This window comes from Sciurus carolinensis, chromosome 7 (assembly GCF_902686445.1).
Source record: "Sciurus carolinensis chromosome 7, mSciCar1.2, whole genome shotgun sequence".
Lineage (NCBI taxonomy): Eukaryota > Metazoa > Chordata > Mammalia > Rodentia > Sciuridae > Sciurus > Sciurus carolinensis.
This window is the reverse complement of record NC_062219.1, coordinates 129,622,835-129,647,537: the sequence shown is the minus strand read 5'-3', so window position 1 is coordinate 129,647,537 and position 24,703 is coordinate 129,622,835. Positions and strand designations below refer to the sequence as shown.

The following is a 24,703-nucleotide window of genomic DNA, read 5'->3' as shown; positions in this document are numbered from 1 at the left end:
TTAATTTTTCAATCAGCCCGTAAAATAAGAAAAAAACTCAAGTGAGCTGAGGAGGGCCCTCAAACACCTATCTGAGATCTGGTGAAAAATGGTCTTTAAAGTCTGTTAAAAAATGCCCCCAAAATCAGCCAAATTGGTCAGGCAATCTTATTTACAGAAAAAGGTGACACTCAAATCCCAAGCCTTGGTAACTACCCTGAGGCCTGCAGCTCCAGCGAGAGCTTCAAAGGGGAGCCAGCAATCCTCTCTGCCAGGGGCCTGCTTCAAGTGCATACACGAAGGTCACTGGGCTCATCAATGTCCAAACCCACAGCCCCCCACCATGCCGTGTCCCACCTGCAATCAAGCAGGACACTGGAAGAGTGACTGCCCTATGGCCAGTCCCTCCTCAGAGTCTCTACACAGAGGAGTGGCCAGCGAGGCAATCCCTTCCCATGAACTTTTGGGATTCACAGAAAACTGAAGGAGCCTGGACTTGAGGACCCCTATACCTAGCCAGGCCCGGGGTAAAAGTTCCAGGTAATTGGTAAGTCCATAATTTTCCTTGTGGACACAGGGGCCACCAATTCTGTCTTGCCTGCCCACTCTAAGCCTTTATTTCCTTCTCAGGTTTTGATTATGGGAATTGAAAGAAAACCCTCCTTCCCAACCAGAATTGCTAAATTAGCCTGTGCCCAAGGGACATCCTTGTACACACTCACTCCTAGTTATTCCCTCCTGCTCAGTACCCCTCCTAGGAAGAGATGTTCTCCAAACCCTAGGATCCACCCTGCAGCTTCTTCCCAGGCACACTGCTAGTGCTCACCTTCTTTTACCTCTGTTTCATACATTTTCGAGTGCCCCCACACCACCTACCCTACCATTGCCCCCAGACCTGGTCAACTCCCAAGTCTGGAACACTTCCAAGCCAGTCATAGCCTCCCACCACAAGCCACTCCTTATTCAACTGAGACCTCAAGCTAAGTTTCCCTCACCACCCCTTCAGTCACATATTTGGACATACTCCTCACTCCTACCTCTAAGAGTCTCAAAACAGACAGAATCCAAGCCCTGTGTGACTTACAGCTACCAGAAACAGCAGATTACATTCTCTCCTTCCTGACTTTAACTGTTTTTTTTTTCAGACACTGGGTCCCTAATTTTGTACTCCTTGCCAAACCCCTATATCAGGCAACAAAGGAGATTCCACCTAGGCCCCTTACCTCCCCCAAGATGATAGCTAACTCTTTTTACAAGTGCAGGGATGCTCTTATATCCTCCCCTACTCTCTCTTCCCAACCCTAACTGTCCCCACCTCTTCACGGATGAATAGCAGGGTATTGCCACTGGCCTCCTTGCACAACCAACTGGACCTTTCACAGACTGGTGGCATCTCTCCAAGCAGCTTGATTCCACAGTTTTTGGGTAGCTACCATGTCTCCAAGCACTGGCGACAGCAGTTGAATCAACTAAGGAAACTCTAAAACTCACCCTACTTCAAACAATAACTCTGTTTTCAACCCATCGACTGCAGGATCTCTTAAACCATAAATCCCTTCCACTCCCACAGGTGCTAAAGATGCTACATTCACCTCATGAAGACCTCTTCAATTACACACTTCTCTCACCTAACCTAACCATTTTTATAGGTGGCAGTTCTGTGCTGGGTCCTGATGGACGTTGTAGAGCCGCTTTATGCAGATGTCACCACCACCTCAGTTCTGGAAGCCAATTGCCTTCCAGAAGGGACCACTTCCAAAAAGGCTGAACTTTTTACTCTACTCAGGGCTCCAATTTTATCCAAAGGTAAAAAAGTTAACATCTAAACAGATTCCAAATATGCCTTCCTGATTGCTCACTCACATTGAGTTATATGGAAGGAGTGTGAATTTTTCACCACAAAGTGCTCACCAGATAGGAAAGAAAAACAGAAGGTTATAAGTATGGGAATGTATTCAGTAGAAAGTAAAAGAATGCTTCTAAGGCAGAAGATTCTTGTGTGATGGAATATATGAGGGTCAAAGTAAGTGCTAAGAAAGTCTGGTAACTAAAGGGCAAATTTCAACAAATTTGCATATAACTAAGTTGGTTATATGTACGTGAGACAGGCTATGGCTTGGTATCTGGGAATGTTCCTATGCAGGGGCACAAGATGCCTGGCTGCTATGCCAGTACCCTTGCTGGGAAGGCTCTGTGCAGGAATCCTATCAGCTCTGACATTGATCTCACACAGCTCTCATTGATCTCACACACAGCTCTCAGGCAGGAAGGAATTCCTTTGCCAGACACCAGTGTTTCCTCACCTCCCTTCTCTGGTTCCTACCTGCCTTACAGTAACTTTGGACAGTGGACTTCTATGAAAGCAACACAAAGCTGCTAACATTGCACTTTGCAGCTGTGAAAAGTTGCATAGATGTCCTAGTCTCTGTAACTTTCCTGAAAACAAAGAATAATGCTTACATAATCTTTAACCTGATAATAAGACATATATAAAGATTGCTGATGTAGCTCTTTAGAACTACATTTCCCTCAGAGAACAGAGTTGCATCTGATCTCTGCTTAATTGTCAAAATCTGTGTTTTGTGAAAAGCCCTGCCTTATCTGAAATAAGGCTCTGCCTCACCTGGCTGCATGTTAGAATGGCTCCAAAATAAGCCAGACTTTAATTCATTTAAAGTTGTGTTCAAAAGTTTGATGTTTACTGTAAAGATTACTGTGATCTCAAACAGGGGATATAATGAATAACTCAGTCAGAATTCAGGACACCTATTGCACAAACTGAATGTTTTACTGTTGGTGATTCCATTTTGTATTTTTCTTATAAACTGTTGCCTGATTAATTTTTGCAGAAATATTGCTTCAAGAGCAAACACTGTAAATTCACTTATAATGGTAAGGCATCACTGATAGGACAGATAATGTAAACCCCAATTAGATAAAAGGGGATAAATAACTGTAAGGTCATAGACATTGAAGTTAAAGCCTAGCACTCTTACTTTCTGACTGGTGAGACTAACTTGCTGGATGGTTAAGATCAAACTTAGAAATTGAGAGTAAACACAGAGGCCAAGAAAAATCAGTAACAGGCCAATTTGACCAGCTTAATCTTAGACATCTAACAAAACAGTTAAAACCTAAATATAGCCATTCTTTGGCATTTAAGAGAAACAATAGTTAAATGCACCTAAGATGTACACTTGTGTTAACCTCCCTAAAATAAATAAAGACTGGAAGCTACAAGAGAGAAATTCTTAGGCAGATGTATCTGCTAACTACCAAGAGACACTGCCAGAATCAGGAGTTTTTAGTTAGTTTAAGGCCTACAGATCCTCCTAAACTACATAGGTAGGCTTAACCTATGATTGCTAGTATGATTATCTAGCCCTAAGTCACAGGAATGTAGAGATCTCTACTAAACACAGGTTATACCAACAAGAGGACTTGGTTATGCAGTCACTGCCAAATAAAAGCTAGAACAGCAACTCCAGAAGGCAGTAGAGGCACCTACCCCCCCAATATCCCTGCAAAGATGAATAACATTTATTGCTCAAGTTTCCTTGCAGAACCATGGAGCACTAGATCTAACAGCAGACAAAGGGGGAATACACCCCTTCCTAAAAAAATGTTGTTGCTGCATCAATGAAACCGGTCTAATGAAAGCAATGTCAAAACTCTTAGACATTTAAATAAAAGACTGAAGCAAGAAGAATCAAATGACCCCTGGCCAGGATGGCTGAACTCCACTCTTGTCACCTGGCTGACCCCTAACCTTACTCCCCTATTTGTGATAGAATTTCTGCTAACGATTGCTCCCTGTCTTCTCAGGTTTTCCTGGGATCACATAAGTGAGGTTGCCAGGGTGATCTACAACCAGATGCTCCGACATTATTATAGTCGCCTCCCCACCAACCTAGAACCCAAGCCTGTTTCTCCCCATGACGCCCCCTAACATGCAGGAAGTAGCATGACCAGACCGACTCCAGCACCCTATATCACCCTATATCACCAAAAAGGTCAGGATGTTAGGTCAGATATTAGGCGACTGTAGGGGGCAAAGCTGAGCAGCTAGAATAAAGACTAGCCCACCAAAGGTGACCAGAAAGTTAGCAGCAAGGTGGATGGAAAGTTCGACTGACACTTCACACCCACCTGTCACTCAACAAGACCCCCTCCCATCCAAGTCTATAAAAACCCTGGGCAGTCAGGGCCATGTGCGATTTTCTCCAGGTCCCTATACCCCGGGGGTCTGGGAATTTCGCCCAAGAGTCAAATTGCAATGAAGCTTGCTTTGGCCACTTTTCTGTCCCATTTTATTTGGCTGCTAACTGTGCCCACCGAGGCCCGCTGAGTTTACATTTGGTACTGCCATTGAGCCTGCCAAGCCCACCAGAGCTTCCATATTCCACCCTGAACACAGGGAAAACAATGCCCTGGCTTGGCAGAAGATCTTCTGCTGTCAAAGGCCCCTTCAACTTCCTGACCAGTTGCAAAACTGTAGATACCAAAAAAGAGGGAAGAAGAGGCAAGGTCCTAAGGTCCTAACCTTTTGGCAACCTCCTTGCTCAGTCACAAAGAGTAAGATCTCTGCTGCTGAAAAAATGTTGCCTGGCACCCAGAGTCAGTCAGGTCCACTTACGTTTGTGTGTTGCAGACAAGCTCTGCACTGGTCCTTCTGACAAGGGGCAGATGACCTGGTCCTATTTTTACCCTATGACTCTGTGGAGCTCTTGCCTACAATGAACCACCACCAGGACTCCAGGTGTCACAGTTGACACCTGTCAGGGAGAAGTAAAGTCCTGCAGAACCTCAGTCCTTGAGGGACGACCTTCCCTCTCCCTCCACAATTACTGCATGTGTTCGGCTCAGAAGTCATGCCAGGCTTAATTGGGGCTTAATTATTTTAATAGAAGTTTGTGCAGAGAGGAAGTGAACAACCAGCCAAGTTTCTGTATCTGAGTTCCCATGTGTTGACCTTCCCTTCCCCTTCCCAGAGGTCCACAGCTGAACCAGAATGGGTCCAGCTTCTGAGACACAGAGGGTCACCTCCCCTCACATTCAAGGCCTTCTCCATGCACAGGGATGTGGCATATGATGACCAGCACTGGGGACTCTGCTCTCAGAGCAAGCCCCAACCAGCACCTGGGTAGGATAGAAGTCACTTTTCTCCACCTGTGCATATTAGTAGATCAAGGATATTGATATTCATGGTTTCTTCATTAATAGTATAATATAAAAAAAGGTTGGACCAAATCACTAAATACACCTATGTTCTCCCCCTCACAATACCAAACCTCCCATCTAGAAAATGTAAGTCAAAATTACAGGCAGATATTTTCTACTCTACTTAGAATGCCTTTCATCAGAATACGATTGATAGTTGATTCTCACAAAGGTTTGGCAAAAACAGATACATTTATACATTGTTTATGGGACCAAAAAATAGTAAAACATGCTGGTATGTAGTATGGACACCCCTCAAATATCTAAAATGGAACCATCATATGATACGGCTATTCCACTTTGTTGTTTTTTTTTTTTTTGAAAGAATTAAAGTTAGCATTGTACAGTGATACAAGTGTGTCAATATTTATTAGCAGCATAATCACAATGACCAAGCTATGGAACAAGCTCAGGTGATCTTCTGGAGAAAATTTATCAAAAATATGTGTTGTATGGATGCAATGAAGTTCTACTCAGTCATGAAGAAGAGTAAAAGCATCCTGTTTGGAGATGAATGGAACCACAGAACATCAGGATAAAAGAAATAATCACACTCAGAAAATGAGGGGTTGAATATCGCCTTGCACATGTGGAAACTGAAGGAAACTTAGGGGTAATAAGTTGTTGTACAGAGCCAACAAAATTAGGAAACCTGTCTGTAGAGCTGAGGAAGTAGTGGGGAGGTAAGAGGGATGGGACAAGGAGGAAGTGAGGAGTGGACATGAGGTACTTACACCATGTGCTCATGTGAGTGTACCAGAGTGGATTTCACATTTGTGTGTATCTATGCACCACCAATTAAACAAATAGAAGGAATAGGAGCAGAGGAGGGGAGGGAACAGGGGAGGCAGGAGAGCATGGAGAGAGGAGCAGTGGGCCTGCAGGGAGCACAGAGCCCTGCATGTGAGTTTGGTCAGGTAGATGAGCCCATGTTGGTGTGCCTACAAGGAACCAATAAGAGCTTTTGTGAACCTGCTTTCTCATTAGGAAGCATTTTGCCAAACACTTCTTTTCAATATTTGGTTCCTAAAACAAGATTGTTTCTCTCTACCTGCCATTGTTACTGCAGGAAATTGTACAGATTCTCTTCTACTTAATCTCTATTAACACTCCATCTTTTGCTAGGTCTACACAGAATTCTGCAAAGACAGGCTCTTGTGGAAGTGTCCACCAGTGCCTGTCCTCAACAGGAGCAGTGACTCCAAATTCTTTACAGATTGGTAGACCTGCCAGCAGAGCTTCTCAGAACACAGCTCCTATGAAAAGGGCAATTCTGGCCAGTGAATGCTTGGACTGGCTCCCTCCTCTGTCCTCGGTTTAGAAAATGATGTTGCATTCTCCATGAGGATTGAGAGAGAGGATTCAAAGGAGTCAAAGTGCCAGATTCTTAGAAAGATATTTCAACAACACAGTTCACCTCTTTTACTTTATTTAGTCTGTGTATAAAAGTAACAATTATGTGATGTTTCCATGTATGTGTGTATAATACACAGATCACACACAGGTGTATGTATGTGTGTGTTCATATGTTGAAACATTCCCCACTTATGCAGAAAACATTGAAAACCTTTTCTTGCAGCTTTTGAAATGTACTCTACATTACCACTATCTGTTCTCATCCTGCTGCTCATAGCACACCAGGGCTCCTCGCTCCCATATAACTGGTACTTAGTATCATTTGTCCACTTTCCCATCCTCCCCTCCCCCTGAACCTCCAGTGTTCCCCATTCTACTCTGGACTTCTATGGGATCAATGTTTTTATATCCACCTAAGAGTGAGATCATGCAGTACATTCCTAAGCCTGGCTTAGTTCACCTAAAAAATCATCTGTACTTCCATGCAAATTATTGCCAGTGCCAAGACTGCATTCCTTTTTATGGCTTAATATTATTTCATCACACGTATTAAAAAAGATATTTCTTCACATTTTTCTGCTGATGCATTATATTTGCACACAATGATGTATACACACAGGATATAATAATATAATTTGGCAAATATCACTCCCCAGTACTTCCCCATCCTCCCCTCTTCCTACTGCTTGGTCTCTTCCTTGTACTGACCCCTCTTTGATTTTCTTGAGATGCACCCCCACCTTGTTTCTGCATGATACAGAAAACATACAACCCTGACCTTCTGAGTTTGATTTATTTTCTTTAACATAGTGATCTCAAGTTTTATCCATTCTCCTGCAAAAGACATAATTTCATTTTTTCTTTATGACTGAATAAAACTCTATTGTGTTTACATACCACATTTTCTTTATCCATTCATTCATTGATGGACACCTAGGCTCGGTCCATAGTTTGGGTAGTGTAAATTGTGTTCTTTAAACATGGACATACATGTATCACTGCAGTATGATAAATTGAACTTCTCTGGAAAAATACCTAGGTGTGGTTCATCTGGTCATGTGGTGGTTAAATGCCTAAATTTTGAGGAACCTCCAGTGATTTCTATAGTGGTCACACTAAGATGACATTGTATGGACCGTGTCAATGTGCCCCTCTTTCTCCACATCCTCTCCAGCCTTTATCTCCAGATCCAATATCTGTTGGTGTTCTTGATGACTGCCATTCTGACTGCTTTGATATGAAATCTCTGTGTGGTTTTATTTGTGTTTTCCAGAATTCTAATGATGTTGAACGTTTTTACATTCGTTTCTAGATCACTGTATTTCTTCTTTCAAGAAGTGTCTGTTTAATTTATATGCCTACTTAGTAATTGGATTATTTGATTTTTTCTATGAAGTTCTTTGAGTTTTTTGTATATTCCAGATATTGACCTCCATCAGAAGAGTAGCTAGCAAGATCCTCTCTCATTCTATATTTCTTTCTTCACACTCCCAATTCTTTTCTTTGCTGTGAAGAAACTGTTGAAGTTGATGCTGTCCCATTTATTCACTCTGGACATCCTTTCCTGAGCTTTAGGGGCCCTACTGAGAAAGTCACTGCCTGTGCCTACATCCTGGAGTGTTGATGCTGTGTTTTCTTCTGGATTTGCACAGTTTATGGCCTTATCTCGAGCCTTGGGCCCATTTTGAGTTGCTGTGTGTTCAGGGTCAGATAAGGGCCACTGGATTCTTCCTAGGCATGCACTGATGGCCACTGCAGTTGGTTCCACTCCTTGGCTATTTCTGTTGTGATGAATGTAAAATTGCAAAGCCTCCTCAATAAGCTGATGTAAGGTGGTTTGGCTTGATGCCCACCAGTGGGATTACTGGACCTGTGGTAGTCCTACTGTGAATGTCATGTGGAACTCCATAGTGTTTGCATAACAGCTATATTTATTTTTACTCTCACCTACAGTCTGTAAGGGGTCTTTATTCTCCACATCCTAAGCAACACTGGTCATCCTTTATCTTTTTGAGAATACCCACTCTAACTGGGGTGAGGTACTATCACATTGTGGTTCAGATTTGCATCACCCTGGTGATTAGTGACATTGAGCAAACATGAGAAACATACACATAAGTCTGGTGCCCATCTTTAAATCAGGGCATTTGCTTATCTCTTGGCGTGTTCTTTAGTTTTGCTCTTACAATTGAATTTATAGTCATTTTCCCATTTAATTTTATCTTACCTTTTCCTTTTTTTGATTTTTATGTTTTTGCTCTGCAGTCTTTGGTATAGAAACTGGGGTTGTGCAAATGCTAGGAAATCACTCCATCAACAAGGTATACCCACAGTCCTGGGTATAAATTTTTCATTTTTATATATATTCTGTTTCTTAAATTTTTGTGAGGTACATTCTTTGCAAATGCTTTCAAAATAATCAGTAGTTCGTCTCCTCATCTTGTTCAACAACTCATGACCATGCTGATGTCCTAGGTATTTCCTTTCTGTTTATATCTACCAGTTTTATGGTTGTGGGTCCTTTAAGTCTTAATTTATTTGGAATTTGTTTTATCTGGTAAAAGGCAGGGATCTAACTTCATTATTCTTCAGTGGCTATACAGTTTTTCCAGCACTGTTCTATTGAAAAGGCTGGACTCCTCTGGGGTCTCTTCTCAGCACCTCTGTTCAGGACCAGGTGTCTGCAGATATGTGTGTGGCTCAGGCTTCTATGCTGTCCATCACTGTGTGAGTCTTTTTACACTAACACCACCATGTCTTGATTACAACTGTTTTGTAGTAGGTATACTTTGGTCCTATTACATGACAATGCTACCCAATTGATCTTTTTGCTCAATATTGTCTCATTCACATTTTTAATTGTTTCTAGAATTTTTTTGTACTTTTTCATAAAGGTCATGCTAAATTACATTGCCACCAACTGCATTAAAAAAAACCACAGTTATTTTTCATGTTTTCAAAAATATTCACTCCCTGTACACCCACCTGCACTCATACTTTTTACACATTGTCCATTAGAGGCCAACCTCACAGGCATGAGGAGGGGTCTTGTGATGACTTTGATTTGCATTCCCCAGATGATCAGTGATGTCCAGCACCTGTTCAAATGCTGGGCATTTTCTGTCCTTCTTGGAAAACTGTCTTTTCAGATCCCTCACCCATTCTTCAATGGTGTACATATGTTTTGAGTTTATAGTGCTCTATGTGATCCTGATACATTTTGCATACTAAATATTTATCAGGCATACAGTTGGAAATATTTCTCATTTTGGGCTGCATTTTCTTTGTGTGGATTTTATCCTTCTGTAGAGAAACTAATAATTTTCATGGAGACCCACATGGTGGTTGGTTCAACTGTTTCTCTGCTTTAGGGGTCATATCGAAAATCTCCCAGGGAAAATCACAGTGAAGGAGTGTTTCCCTCTATTGTGTTTGAGGAGTTCTAGGATCTATCTGTGATTTCAGGGTCTATGTCATTAATTTATTACATTTTGAATTTAGTTTGTGTGTCTTGTATGGTTCCAATTTTGTTTTGCTTGCATAGATATCCAGTTCTACCAGTACTACTTACTAAAGAGATTCATAGAGGATAACTCTGTATCTTACATTAAGCATCAAATTAGGACCTTCTAATTTCTTAGTTGGAAACTTAAACATAGCAGGAACCATCTGATCCTGGGGTCACCTGCAATGTGGTGACACTTAATCACAAAGGGCCAGGTGCCCTGGTTACCTGGATGGAGAATAATCAGAATTGTGGGACTAAGAGATCTTTGGCACTGACAAGATGATCAAGGGGTCTGCAGAAATCAATCATGAGAGGACTTACTTGAACTGTAGAAGGAGTGAAGCTCTGGTCCTGAAGTAGAAATCTGCTTGTATCTCTAGAACAGGTATTAGGGCTCCTCAGTCACTCCCACTCGTGAGCCAATTTGGAGAACCAGAGCCCCTGAATGATGGGAATGGAGCTCCTCATGAGGATCTTATTCACTGCCACAGTGTATCTTTTCTTGATTCTTTCAGAGGGACCTGCAGTCCCTTCCTGTGGTGATTTTTGGGGAGGAAAGAGTTATCATCAGACAGGACAGAGACACTGGGGAGGACATGACAATAATTTGTGAAGATCCCAATGGTCACTATGACAACTTTTTACACTAATCTAGGACAGTTTGATGGTCAGTGGAGTTTTAGCGGTGGCATTCAGGGTGTATAGCAGAAAGGAAGAAAAACCCAAAAACTAAAATACCAAATGCTGGCAAAGTCTTTTAGCCCAATAGACCTGCCCAGCTGGCCACTACTAGGGGAACCCTACCTCCCAGAAGACCTTCAGGCCCATGCTTCAAGTGCAGAAAAGAGGGTCACTGGGCATGAGCCTGCCCCAACATCCTGAAGTTCCCAGGTCCTTGTCAAATATGCCACCAACCGGGACATTGGACAGTGGATTGGCAGTGGACGACTAAAGGGGCCCAGGATTTATACACCTGATGAACAATACCACTCAGAATCTCTGTTTAATCCTTATGGTGGCAGGCAGTGAGACCCCTTTCCTTATAGACAGTGGAGCCACATTTTCAGTGCTACGGGATATCGGTGATACACTTCTGCCAAATCCTCTATTGTTGGTGTAGAAGGAAAACTGTACCACCTCCTACAAAATGCTCCAATAAGTTAACATGTTGGACAATTCTGCTTTGCTCACTCCTTTTTGATAATTCCTATGTGTCCCATTACCCTCCTGGGAATGGACATCCTAACCAAATTGGGTGCCTCTATTTCCTTCTCACCCACCATGCTCCTGCACCAAGACTCCTCTGGTATTCCTCTCCTCATGACCTTGCAGGAATATACAACTCAACCTGAGTCTTAATATCCCCTTCCTCCATCCTGTGTTGAACACAAGGTCTGGGATACCCACAAAACCTGTACCTCCATGCTTGCCTGTACTCATTCACCTGAAAGACCCAACAACCTAGCCAGTCCAGGCTCAGTATCCCCTTCTCCAATGGAGTCCCTTAGGGCTTCAACTGGTCTTCCAGGATTTAAAGGAGAAAGACTTCCAGCACCACACCAACTCACCTTATAACACTCCCATCCTGGCTGTTAAAAAGACTAATTGGTCTTACCATTTGGTGCCAGATCTATGCATCATCAGCTCAGCATTTATCCCCATCTTCTGCATTGTGCCCAATCTCTACACCTTTCTTTCCTCTATTCCCTCCTCCACCACATACTTCTCTGTGTTGGATTTGAAGGATGCTTTTTCACTGTCCCTCTTCAACCTGACTCTCAGGATCTCTTTGCTTTCACCTGAACTTACCCTTTCCCACTCAAAGTTCTTCTCTGCTGACCTGGGCAGTTCTCCCACAGGGATTTAGGGACAGCCATCACCTCTTTGGCCAAACACTGTCTCATGATCCCACCTCTCATACTTTCATTTGCTTCTTCCTCTTACAGTATGTTTATGATCTTCTCCTATGTAGTCCCTCTCTCACGTACTCCCAAGGAGACACTGTTAATCTTCTAAATTTTCTGGCTGACAGAGGGTATTGTCTTTCCAGCAAAGGTGCAGCTGTCCCAACCTCAGGGTATTTACTTAGAAGAAAGTCTTTCACCTGATTTAAAGTCATCAATGTAGAGAAAAATGCATTGTTGCAGGACATGCTCACTCCATCTACCAAGGAAGAAATCCTTTCCTTTTTATGACTAGGAGAATATTTACCATACTGGATCCCAAATTTGTCCATCCTGGTGGCCCCATTGTATGAGACTTCAAAGGGCACTCTCACTGAACCTCTCCTCAAACAGGTGGAAGTCCCTTTCCAGATCTTAAGGAAAGCCCTTCAAGACCCAGCCCTACATCTCTCTGACATCACCAGACCATTCTACCTGTTGTTTTCTGAGAAAAGTGTGTTCACTCTTGGACTCTTAGGATACATGATCTGTCCCACCTTTAGCCCAGTGGAAGACCTATCAAAAAGATTAGACCTTACTGTAAGAGGTTGGGCACCATGTCTTAGGGTAATGACCGCAGCATTTCTCTTAACCCAGGAATCAAAAAAACTTTCTGTAGGGGCTCCCACTGAAGTGCTCTCACCTCATCACCTGTCCAAGCTTTTTACGTATAAGGGTCTGCAAATTCTATTGTCCTGTTGGGTTTTCGCTTTGCAAACTGCTCTCATTGAGGACTCTTTCATTTCCTTTAAAACATGCCCCCCTTTAAATCCAGCCACCCTTTTACCATTGCCTTCTAACCTACATGCTTTAGCAAACCATAGGTGTCTTGAGACTCTGGAAGAGTTACTCCCCTGCCCCTCCAATGTGGAGAAGGGAGGCTTTCACAACCCTACTTTCATAGGGTTCACTGATGGGAGCTCTTTTCTCCATGAAGGGATCCAACAGTCTGCGTATGCCATTGTCTCCCTGGAAAAGGTTGCAGAGTCAGGACCACTACCTAACAACACCACCAAGCATCAGGTGGAGCTAATCACCCTCATCCATGCACTCACCATTGCAAATGGGGAATCCCTCTCAATCTACACTGACTCCAAATATGCTTTTCACATTATCCTTTCACATGCCACTATTTGGAAAGAGAGGGACCTTCTTAATACAAAAGGGAACTCTATCACCACCTTTAACTACATCCTAAACCTCCTTGAGGCTCTTTGCCTACCAAATAACTTAGGTCTTGTACATTCCTGAGCCCATCAGACAGACCAATCATTAATTTCTTCAGGCAACAAGGCAGATGAGGAGGCTAGAAGAGCAGCCCTATTATCCTCACCAGACTCCATCATCACTCTCCATATAATCCCTTACCTCCACTGCCCCCCAACAGGGAGATACTTTTCTACATCCTCTGTCTCTTCCACCCCCACCTTTCTTTGCTCTCACAGTTGGCTAAGACTCATTTGCAACTAACCTCCTCTGACATCTTTATGAAGGGACTCTCCTCCACATGTGAAATTTGCCTGTGAACCAGTCCTACAGCCAACAGACCCCCATTTTTCCAATTCACCAGGTCTTTGTTGCCATCCCAGTTCTAGATTGGCAAAGTGACTTCACTCACGTGATCAAAGGAAGAAAATCTGAATATTTTGTGGTAATGGTAGACAGCTTCTCAGGTTGAAGCCATCCCACCTCCAACAAAAGAGCAATAACTGTTTCTATCTTCATCCTTCATGAAATCAGTCCTTGCTTTAGAGTACCTACCTCCTTCCAGTCAGATAATGGTCCTGAATTTATCTCTCAGGTTTCTCAATAACTTACCAAAGCTCTTGGAGTCCCTTGGCATTTCATCCAAAGTCATCAAGCAAAGTAGAGAGAACAAATTGAACTCTAAAAAGTGTCTTAACCAAACTTTTTTAGAACTTTGCCTTGACATGGTTAAACTCCTGCCTCTTGCTCTTCTGCATCTTTGCTCACTCCCAAAGAATCCTGCCAATATCTCCCCTTTTGAGCTGATTTATGGTTATCCTGTCCTTACCCCTTGGATAATGACCCTTCCCTCCCCTCTTTCTTCTCATATATTTATTCCTCTCCTAAACCACATTTGGGCATTTCTATTCACATATTTATTCCTCTCCAAAACCACATTTGGGAATTCCTATGGGGTTATATTCACTCCTCCCTGCCTAGACCCTTGTCTGGACACTTGGATCAACCTGTTCAAATTGTAGACCAAGTTCTTATCTCTCCTCAGGAGGGAACAGCCCCTCTATCTCCCAAATGGCAGGACCCCCATATGGTGATCTTGACTATGCCAACAGCTGTCAAGGTGCAAGGTTTAAAAGAATGGCTACACAAATCTTGGGTTAAACTCTACTCTCAATCCACAAACTCCTCTCCACCTTCTAGTCCACAGTCTTCTTCCAACCAATACTCTGCCACTCTGGTGGGACCTCTCCACTTCAGACTGAAGGCCATGAAGCCCTCCACCCTTCTTCCTGTACCAGAGACTGAGGACTAAATCACTGATGCACCAGACAGCCACAGCCAGCAATGACTTGACTGGACAGCCAGTTAAATTCTTGCCTTCCCTGCCATTTTCCCTTTCTGCCATTTTCCTGTCAGATTTTTCTCTAATAGATCTGTCCAGGTGCCAGCCATTTTCTCCCTCCCAGACATGGGACAAAAACTGGAATCCCTGTGCCTACTGCTGGTCCTATCAAACCCGCTAAGATATGTCAGATGGGTGAGGCATACAGAACCAAGCATGCCATGAAGAATTGTTCACAGAAATGCCCCAGATCTTACATGACCTGTTTCATCCTATACCCTCATCCCCTGAACCTCTCCATTCACTGGGAACCAATACTAGAGGATTCACTCTTACCACAGATAGTCACAACCACACACCACATACTCAATTTAATTAACCCTCTCATGGAACAGGGTCATTGGAGGTGTAGGAGAGCAGGCTTTGCTAATCTCCTGCCTAGCACCCTTGACTTTAAAAGTCTTTAATGTTCAACAGCACCCCCTCTTAGCAGGTGGATATCACCCCAAAATTATCAGGAGTGCCTCCCTTCCAATTTGCTTCCAGGTGCATAACTTCCAAAGGAAGCCATTCTTTGGGTTCACTAGAATAAAGGAAGTGCTCAAAGAAAGAGCGCTGCTTCTGTGTCAACCAACCAGGTATTGTTAGGGACCAGATGAAAGAGCTGCAGGAGGACATGGAAAGGAGAAGGAATAAACTTACCCGAGGATCATTGTGGCCTATTTTGGGTCAATTATGGCACATTATTCTCCCATTTATGTACCCACTCCTTATAATTGTCACATACTGGCCTTTGTCCCCTGCATGTTGAGATTTGCACAAAATCAGATTCAAAAAATTTCTAATCAGGGTATTAATCATTTTGTATTACAGGACTATCAGGACCTCATAAAGGAAGAATCAGAGCCTGGCTTCAAGTGCACTACCCTATTCAGTTACCACTCCCCAATCCTTCAATGACATTTCCCTCCCCAGAATCAGTTCTACACCCACACCCAGCAGGAAGCAGCTACTGAAGATGGATCTTCACTCAGATGTCCCAAAATAATTTTCCAATGAAAACTAAAATGGAGGAATGAAGGGACAATGGGTTAACAAGTCTTCAGCCATTCACTGCTCCCCTTCCATTTTGCTGCTGCCACTATTCTGCCAACCTTCGCCATTTTACAACATACATATGGGCCCACAAACTTCCTCATCAGCCATAGGCCCAATCATTAGCCCACGGATTTCTCATCAGCCACTGGTCCAATCCTTACTAGTCCACAAAATTTCACTGCTTAAGAATAACTCCCTCGTCATTCCCTCTCTCTCTCTCTCTCTCTGTCTCTCTCTCTCTCTCTGTCTCTCTCTCTCTCTCTCTCTCTCTCTCTCCCTCTCTTTCTCTCTCTCACCCTTAAGGGAAGACACTCTGCTCATATGCTTAATAAAATCTGTTGAGTGAGTTCTTGCACCTGGAGTGGTTCTCTGGGTGCTTTCACATAAACTATTTCAACATTAATTTACATTTATTTCTTTAAAAATATTTCAAAGTGTTTTTAAAATCTCATGATTCTAAAAGAAAAAATGAGCCATTATTAGTATACCTCTAGGAAGATCATTTCTCTGGAAAAAGGTACGTAGACTTCATTCTCTCTCATTATGCAAATTTTAATGTGCAGACAACAGTCAATTGAATGTTTCATATTCCTTCCTAAAACACAATCCGTACACATTGCTTTTAACTGAATTTTAAATACACTTTGGTTACCAGTACATAGGATTCCACTTTGGACTTACCTGTATTTTAACAACTTTGATTAGATCCAGGGGAATGGATGTAAATATGCAAATATCTTTAAATATATTTAAATATCTTAAATAAAAAACAAAATGCCCCCTTTACTGGATATTATGTCTGATTTTAAAATAATGGAGTAATAGTGGAATCTAAAATGTTTTTAATTCTGTATCTGACATGAGCATGAATATCAGCAACATTAGGTCCAGCCGGTCAAGAGCTGAAGAGGTAAGTAATTTTACTACAATTTGCCAAATTGATTTTCTGCAATGTACTAACAGAAGTGGTATGACAGAGACTTCTCACATGAATGAGAACATCAGTTCCTTCCTGAAATGTAGAAGGAAGTAGAATGGGAAGGTGGCTGTGTCCCTCCAGCTTCTGATGACCTCTGTCTGCTCAGCACTGTCACCAGTTTTGAAAGGTGAGAATGCATCTCTGTATGACTCCCCTGCTCTTACTGGATTTTGCATCACATAGAACAATGCAAAACTAACATGATTTCAAAATTCTTGAAAAAAAATCACTGAAATGGATAATTTCTCCATGTCATTCTCTGTCACTGAGCATGATTTCATGCAGCCAGATGTTCATCTCTGAATCAGTGCAAATGACTGAATATCGCATAGCCAAAGGTCAGAAACTCTTGTGCACTAATTGAAATGGAATCCTTCTGTAATGAGAAAACTGAACATGAAAAGATAAAACAACCTGTCCAATAGAAGAGAAAGCATCAGAAGGAGAAAAATTTGAGCAGCTTGCATCACAGGAGGGCATGTATAGACCAGTTTGGAGGCCTGAAGTTAGAGAATGTGCTGTTGGTACTTGTACAGAAGAAATGCCATGTGTCCACTGGTCCAGCCCATGACACAGTGGAACACAGTGGCTCTGAAGACTGTGAAAATGAGAAAAACTAAACAGATTATCTAGTTCCCTGGTAGAAAATAGCAGTAATGGTTAATTTTACTAAGTTCTGGTATGCACAGGCTGCTGATATTACTGATGTAAAATGGTAAGCTCATGCTTATCAAAGGGTTGAGCATCCAAAAGAACAGCAACAAGGGAAGGATTGTCCATGCCAACCTGAACTGTAGCCTCACCTGCCTAGAGGCTCTACGGATGATGGTGATGACCTGGACCACTGTGAGGAGACTGGTGGTGCTGACGAGCAGGTCCCTGTTCATTGTCTCCCAGTAAACCACAACATTAGAGCCTACATCACCTATGAGGTTTCTCAAACCAAAACTGGATATTGTCCTTGGTGTTCCTTTTGTAAAAAGCATTAGTATATTTGTAAAAGCAATATGGATGAGAATAATATGTAGATATCTTCTTAATACCTCTAAATAAGTAAATGTACTTCACAAGGACAAAGGTATTCCCAGCATTGTCAAGCACTGCTAGAAACAAGAAGATTGTTCAAATGACCAGGTTCAGACCATTTCTAGGCAGAGAAGATTCGATGCATCAAACACCTTTTTTAGAAGGCAACAACAGTGGTTGTCTGTGTCTATAGAAAGCACTTCACATCAGCAATTTTGAGAATCAAGATACACAGTAGAGCTCACTGTGCCCAAAGAGCTCTTCCTACTCCTCCTTCTGTGATGCTCTTACTATTTCCTCCAATATGTTCTGAAATGGCACCTTAGAGACTCGTATTCAAGGTTCTGAGCATCCCTTGATTCTGAAACTTTGACTGAGTTCACACTCAGGTCTGCCAGCAACTATGGTACATTGAACCTGATTTTGGAAGGTTTAGGGCAGAGGTCTGGTGACTGGGAGAAATTTTCAACCAGTGGGCAAGGATGACACTGGAGCCCTTGGGGCAGGATTCATCAAGTTGAACATGCAATGGAGGCTGTTAAAAGGGTTCAGTCACAGGTCGTGTGAAACCACAACCCTGCAGTGTTGGTTGCACTGAAGAGGACACAGTCGGAGCCTGGAGCTCACCAGGAAAATGTTCTTCTTGTTTTCAGTCATACTGGTGTCTCAATGACTGGGTTTTCTGCTGATGATAGACTATTATGTAAGTTTATACATCAGGAGTGTTTGGATTCCAGATTTGTATTTTAAAGACCATTTACTGGGTCTACATTTGTATCTCTGTGTGGAAGCAAGACCCAGACATCAGCACAGAGTTATGGCAAGAGACTCTGTTGTTTTTGGCTGCTTATTCCTGGTTATGATGCTACCAGTTGTCAGAAATTCCAAACCTGTCCATCTGCTACCTATTTGGACTGCAGAGCTAAGTCCACTGGAGCATGTTCTCAATCAGCTCCTATTCACATGGAAAGACATATGTCTGGGTTTATGGAGCGCAACTTAGATGTACTGGTTAAACATGGTCATTGCACCTTTAGAGAGACACTTTTTGCAGAGCAGGACCTCACTACAGAGAATGATTGAGTTGTTGGTATAGTCTTGGACTCTATAATTGATGACAATGATGATTGTGTCCCATTCCTGGAAGGGCTTGAAGACAGGCCACAGAGGAAGGCACAGCCTGCTGAGGAACCTGCAGAAAATCCTGAGGAACCAATGGAGCATGGAGGGATAAACTTACCTGTCTGTGTGTTATAGAATATTGATGATGCAGAAACACATACTGATGGCAGTAATCTCTACTTTGAACCAAAAGATGCAGTGCTGGCAAAATATGATTTAGGAAGCAGTCCAAATGTGTTTTTTCAAAGTAACCATCCCATTTCATATAATGAGGTACATTCCTTGAGAAGGTCTATAAAATCATTGTCTAGGAATTATAGGTATACCAATGTTTTTATATGATAAAAATAGTGTCTTTGTGGTTTTAAATACAACTGTGAAATAAATTTTTTCACCTCAAACAACAACAAAAATAAAGTTCTAAGTTTCCTGGCCAGGTTTTAATTGTCCACAAAAGCAAAACAAACCTATGTGTTCCAATCCTTAATGGCACATCTCTGTTCAGTCTCAGCATGACTGCATTAAACCCACAATTCCCTAAACCAGAATTTCTTCTGTTCTTTCACTTCATTCTCTGTGTCCTTTTCATCCAATTCTAATAACCTGTGTCTCATTTCTGACCTGTCTGCCTTCTCTACCCCACATACATGCACCTAGAAAATAGAATTGCTTCAGTGTCTTTAGCACCTCAGGTCCAACTGCATTGCACATTTCATTGTGTCTCTTATGTTCCTTATTGCTTTATATGGCACATGTTGAAAAATTTATTGTTGCCAGGTTTGCTCTTTGCTATAAGAGTCATATTTTGATGACTAAACCTTAATATCTGTGAACTCTAAACCCCCAACTGACCCAGTGAATCACGTGCTGAAAACCTTCCATGGTCCTTTGTTGTTCTCAGTATCAAGTCAAGCTGCAAATTCTTTCCTGACAGAATCCTTATGTTACAGTGGAATCAACTGAAGACATCCAGCATCAAGTGCCTTGTCTGACAAAGTGAGAAAATTAAAGAGAGGTGTGCAGGGTGGGTGTTCAAGAGGGGCAACAGCATGATATTCTATGGGGTTTTCAGCAGAGGTGGACTTCCCACCGAGTGACTCCAGGAGACAGTGGAGAACAGTGGGTCTGTTCTAGATGTGTTGCTTCCTAGCTACATTAGGAGGAAGGGATCATTGCTTGTTGTGGCTTTGGGGAGCTAAGGACCTTCATAGACTAAGGATGCCCATAGGGGTTGCAGCTGACACAGCAGGTTTACCACCAATGTAAGCAAAGCTGCTCACATGGGCTCAGGATTCACTTTGCTGATGTGGCAGAATCTTGATGGGATTCCATTTCAGCCACATCTGCAGCCTGCGCCACCTTGCTTTCTCCTCCCACACGGTCAATCCTGGGCTGTTTGATCTTTCTCAGTCTAAGCTAATGTTCAGACTTCAGGCCTGGATAGGATGTTACTCTTTACCCACTTTCTTGAATCCCAGTTCTTACTTTGGAATGTCTTTTGAACTATGGGCAATTTCATCAGCATAAAAGAAACCAGGGTTAAATGCCACCAGGCGATTTCCATATGGTGTGTGTAGGGACAGTGATTTTCTGCAAATTCCCCACTGTTTCCTGCTGAATGTGAAAGGGTTGCTTTAGATGTCTTTGTTCTGCAGGTCTCTGATAACCTAAAGTGCATGAATACAGGCCTCTGCCCATATTATGGCCAGGGTTATCACATCCTGCCTTTCAAACCCTGCCCTTAAGACTGGGGTGATTATTGCCTGTCGCAATGCATCTTAGAAAGCAGTAATGCACTTAACTGAAATGTGCCAGGAGATTTAAGGACAAACACAGCAGCATGAAATAACCAGTTTCAAATATAAATTAAGACAGTAGTAAAATGTGCTGTCTTAAAAATTAATAACTGCAAAAATGACTGTACTAATACATCTCAATATCAAACCTTCAACATCTAATCTCCCTTTGTGTATTCGTCACTTTTTTCTGTTTACTGAGGCTTCCTCAGGTTTTCATGGCTCTTCCTTTCTTCTAATTCCAAAACCATGAATCATGACTAGAAACCGACTCAGAGACATCTAATAAGTGACTCTGTCTTTCTGACTAAAGAGAAGAATGTCAGAAGATGTAGGTGTGATTTCTGTCTCAGATTGTCTTGGGAAATGGTACAGTTTACTCTTTTCAAAGGCAGGTTTTGCACTTTGACAAATATAATCCCCAAGTGGACCTAAAAAACCAACAGCTTAGGCACATGAGTGCATCCATCAGACCTGGTTTTCTCAATTAAACAGTGATATTTCTGCTCTTTGATGCATATGCCAGTGTACTGAAGGGAGTTAGTTCACTTTACAGTAATTCTCTCCCTGGGTGATGCACACTAGGACTTCTTGAAAGGGAAAATATCATTTTCAATCTTAATAGTTGTTCACAGTTCTCCATCACACAGGTATACGAGGAATGTGACTGGCTTGCAAAAAAGCATCATAGTGTCGTGAGAAAAGAATAGTTCAAGGAAGATCCAGGAAGGACACTTTCAAATTAAACAGAAACACAGTTATGAACTAGTAAAATAATACATAACTCACCATGGTCCATCCTGGATATACAGAAATGTGCCAAAAATGAAATATGCTAATATATCTGTAGCTGATTAATGATGGATTTATAACACAGGTGGAACTGGAGGCTGAAGAATACATTTTTATGGAAACTAGAGAGGTCCTGTACTTTCTGGTTCCTTAAAGAAATCAAGGAAGTAACTTTATGCAAGACCCTTCCCAGAGCTCACTGGTGGTATCAGATCCTCAACTCAGGGACAGAGACACCCAAACCTTTCTGGAGAATCATCTGTGGAAATCGTCCCCTCCACTCTTATGGCCTCAGGCACTTGCCTAAAGGTCAGGAGAAGAGCAAATTCTAAGTCTCAGGACCCTCTGAGCAATACCCTTCCCTAGTCACAGGGAGAGTAAGGTCTGTGCTGCTGAGGAAATAACACCTGGAACCATGAGGAATCCTGAACCCTCAGGTCTGCTCGGTTTGTGGAGCTCCTGCCTACCATGAACCACCACCAGGACTCCAGTTCTTACTGTTGACACCTGTCAGGGAGAAGCAAAGCTCTGCAGAACTTCAGTCCCTAAAGTACTTCTTTCCCTCTCCCTCCACAATTAGTGCATTTGTTGGGCTCACAAGTTATCAGAGGCTTAATTGGGGCTTAATTATTTTAATAGAAGTTTGTTCAGTGAGAGAATTAACCAGCCAAGTTTCTGTATCTGAGTTCCCATGTCTTGGCCTTCCCTTCCCCTTCTCAAAGTTCCAGAGCTTAACCAGAATGGGGTCAGCTTCTGAGACACAGAGTGTCACTTCCACTCATATTCATGGCAGAGAGATGTGGCACGTGATGACCAGCACTGGAAACTCTGCTTTCAGAACAAGTCCCAACCAGCACCTGGGCAGGACAGAGTCGCCTTGCTGTATCTATGTATGCTGAGGTCACATTGATACCCTGGGAGGTTGTTTTATTCCTCATATGTGATACAGTAAGTGAGCCTAGAAACTTGAAGGATCCTCCCAACCCTCCTCAAGAACATCAGTCCTGGATGTGAAGATCAAGGACACCTCTGTGATCAAATACAGACAAGAATAATTCTTCTATATGTTCATCTGATGCCGTCCTGGTCCCTGATCAAAGGACACAAACATGTTAGGCTCAGGGCTGAGCTGAGAAGAGCATTGGTACTCCACCCAAGAGAGCAGCACAGGGCTGGTTGAGAGGCAGGGCCCTGGTCACTGTCTCTTCATCCCCTGTGACCCTGTTCCCTTACCCAGAGTTGCGCCTGGCAGAAAGAAGATCCTGAAATCACTTCTTCATCAATGAAAAATGAGCCTTTGGAGGAGAGCTGCATTTTGGATCATTTGGATGAGAAGATGTCTCAGGACTGAAAGCAGGAAAATCATATTGTTTACTCAATGTACTTCACATTAAGGTTTGAGTTCTAAATGCCTTTTTCTGATACAAAGGAAGCACGTTGTTTAACACAAAGCTTGTTTCAGGGATAATTCAGGGAAAGGTGAGATGAAACTTCAGTGTATTATATGTCACAAAGTAAAGAAAAACCCAAGAGGGATGGACGTGCCAACTAGGGTACCAGCTTGCAGGGTCTGCCACCCTTTGTGATGGAACCTGAGAATCACACTGAGTCATGACAAGAAGTGACATCACCTTCCCAATTAAACAAAAACACACAAGTCCACAATGGAAATAAGGAATCAGAGAGAAGAGGAAGCTCTGTCTTCCATGGAACATCCAACTAATGAACACAAAGGGAAAAAAGGAAAATGAAATTTGAAAATCATCTCTTGGCAACATTGTGACAGTCATTTCTTCAGGAAGAGACCATCAGTGGAGGCTAAGAGTAGTGGGTGAGGGTTTATGTGTCCCAGGAATTCCACATGGCCTCAAAATATCTCCCCAATGCCTCACTCATGACAAAGGATGCAACAGTCACATTGTGTTGGACACCAAGCGGATGCCCATGGCCACCAAAGGATGACAGTGCAATGCAGGTCGGTCTCTCCAGCAGCAGGAGACCCGGAAAGTTCAGTCAGCCCTCAGCTCTTCCCTGCTGTGCCTGCAAAACCTCTCCTGAGCTGAAGCATGGAGAATAGTCAGTTGAAGGGAAATTCCAGAAAAGGTTCCATGTTTTTCAAAACCTTCCCTGTAATAAAAGGCAAAGGAGGACTCAGGAGTTTTAGAGGATAAGGATCCTAAGGAGACATGACATTTGAATGCTGTAGTGGAGGATTTGGGATTATGTTTTGACACAAATAATGTGAATGGTACAGAGGGTAAAATCTAAATATGTTCTAACAAGGAATATTCTGATTTTAATTATTGCACTCAGGTCCTGTGAGACATTATTTTCTTTCTAAGAAATAAACACTGAAGTTGGGTATGGTGGCACACACCTGTAGTCCCAGTGACCTGGGGAGTGGGACAGGAGCATCACAAGCCACAGGCCATCTCAGAGACTCACTGAGGCCCTAAGGCTGAGTGATACACTGTCTGAAAATACAGTGTGGGGGGAGCTCAGAGGTGAAGAGCTCCTGAGTCAATCCCAGTGTAAGAAAGAGAGTGAGAGAGAGAGACAGAGAGAGAGAGAGAGAGAGAGAGAGAGAGAGAGAGAAAAGGAAGGAAAGATGGAAGAAGGAAGGAAGGAAGGAAGGAAGGAAGGAAGGAAGGAAGGAAGGAAGGAAGGAAGGAAGGAAGGGAGGGAGGAAGAAGGAAGGAAGACAAGGAGAAAGAACTGGATGGTGTGACTACCCTCAGGACTGAGTCAGAAAGACCAGGTTCACAGGCAGAGAGGTAAGCTGGAGGGTGGTAGGTCGGCCACCTGCCCTGAGGGCAGACTGTCCTGAGGCCCCTGAGATCCAGATGCCCAGCAGAGACCTATGGAGCTGCCTCTCCAGAGCAGACACCACTGCACACAGTCCCACAGTCCCCATAAGGGCTGCCCGGGCCATGAGCACCTCGCATGCAGACCTCAGCATCCACCACACCTGGGAGCTACTGCACCTGGTCCTCTGCACAAAACTGTGGACTCTGCTTCCCATTCTGTCCTAACACATTGGGAGGGAAGCCCTGACCTTTCTCTGCCTGGATCACTACTAGTCTCTCAGCTGGCAGAGTGGAGAGGGACACAGGAGGAAGGTGTGACAGCACAACCCTGCTCTCTCGAAGTGGATGACCACCCATGAAGGAGGAAGCAGGGCAGGTGGTACAGCAGTGAAGATCTCCCATCACTCAGCAGGAAGCTCCTGGATCTGCATGGAGTTGTGTCCCTGCCTGACTTTCCCCTTCCTTTCTCTGTGGTGTGTCCTGCCCTCCTGTGGGTGCACTCACAGTTCCTTCTCACTTTTCTCACTTT

General features: G+C 43.0%; 1 pseudogene; it reads left to right on the top strand.

Annotated features, from left to right (window-relative positions):
• The first annotated feature begins 16,511 nt into the window (after positions 1-16,511).
• Positions 16,512-18,914, top strand: LOC124989410 (proteasome subunit alpha type-1-like; annotated as a pseudogene).
• Positions 18,915-24,703: the final 5,789 nt, after the last annotated feature.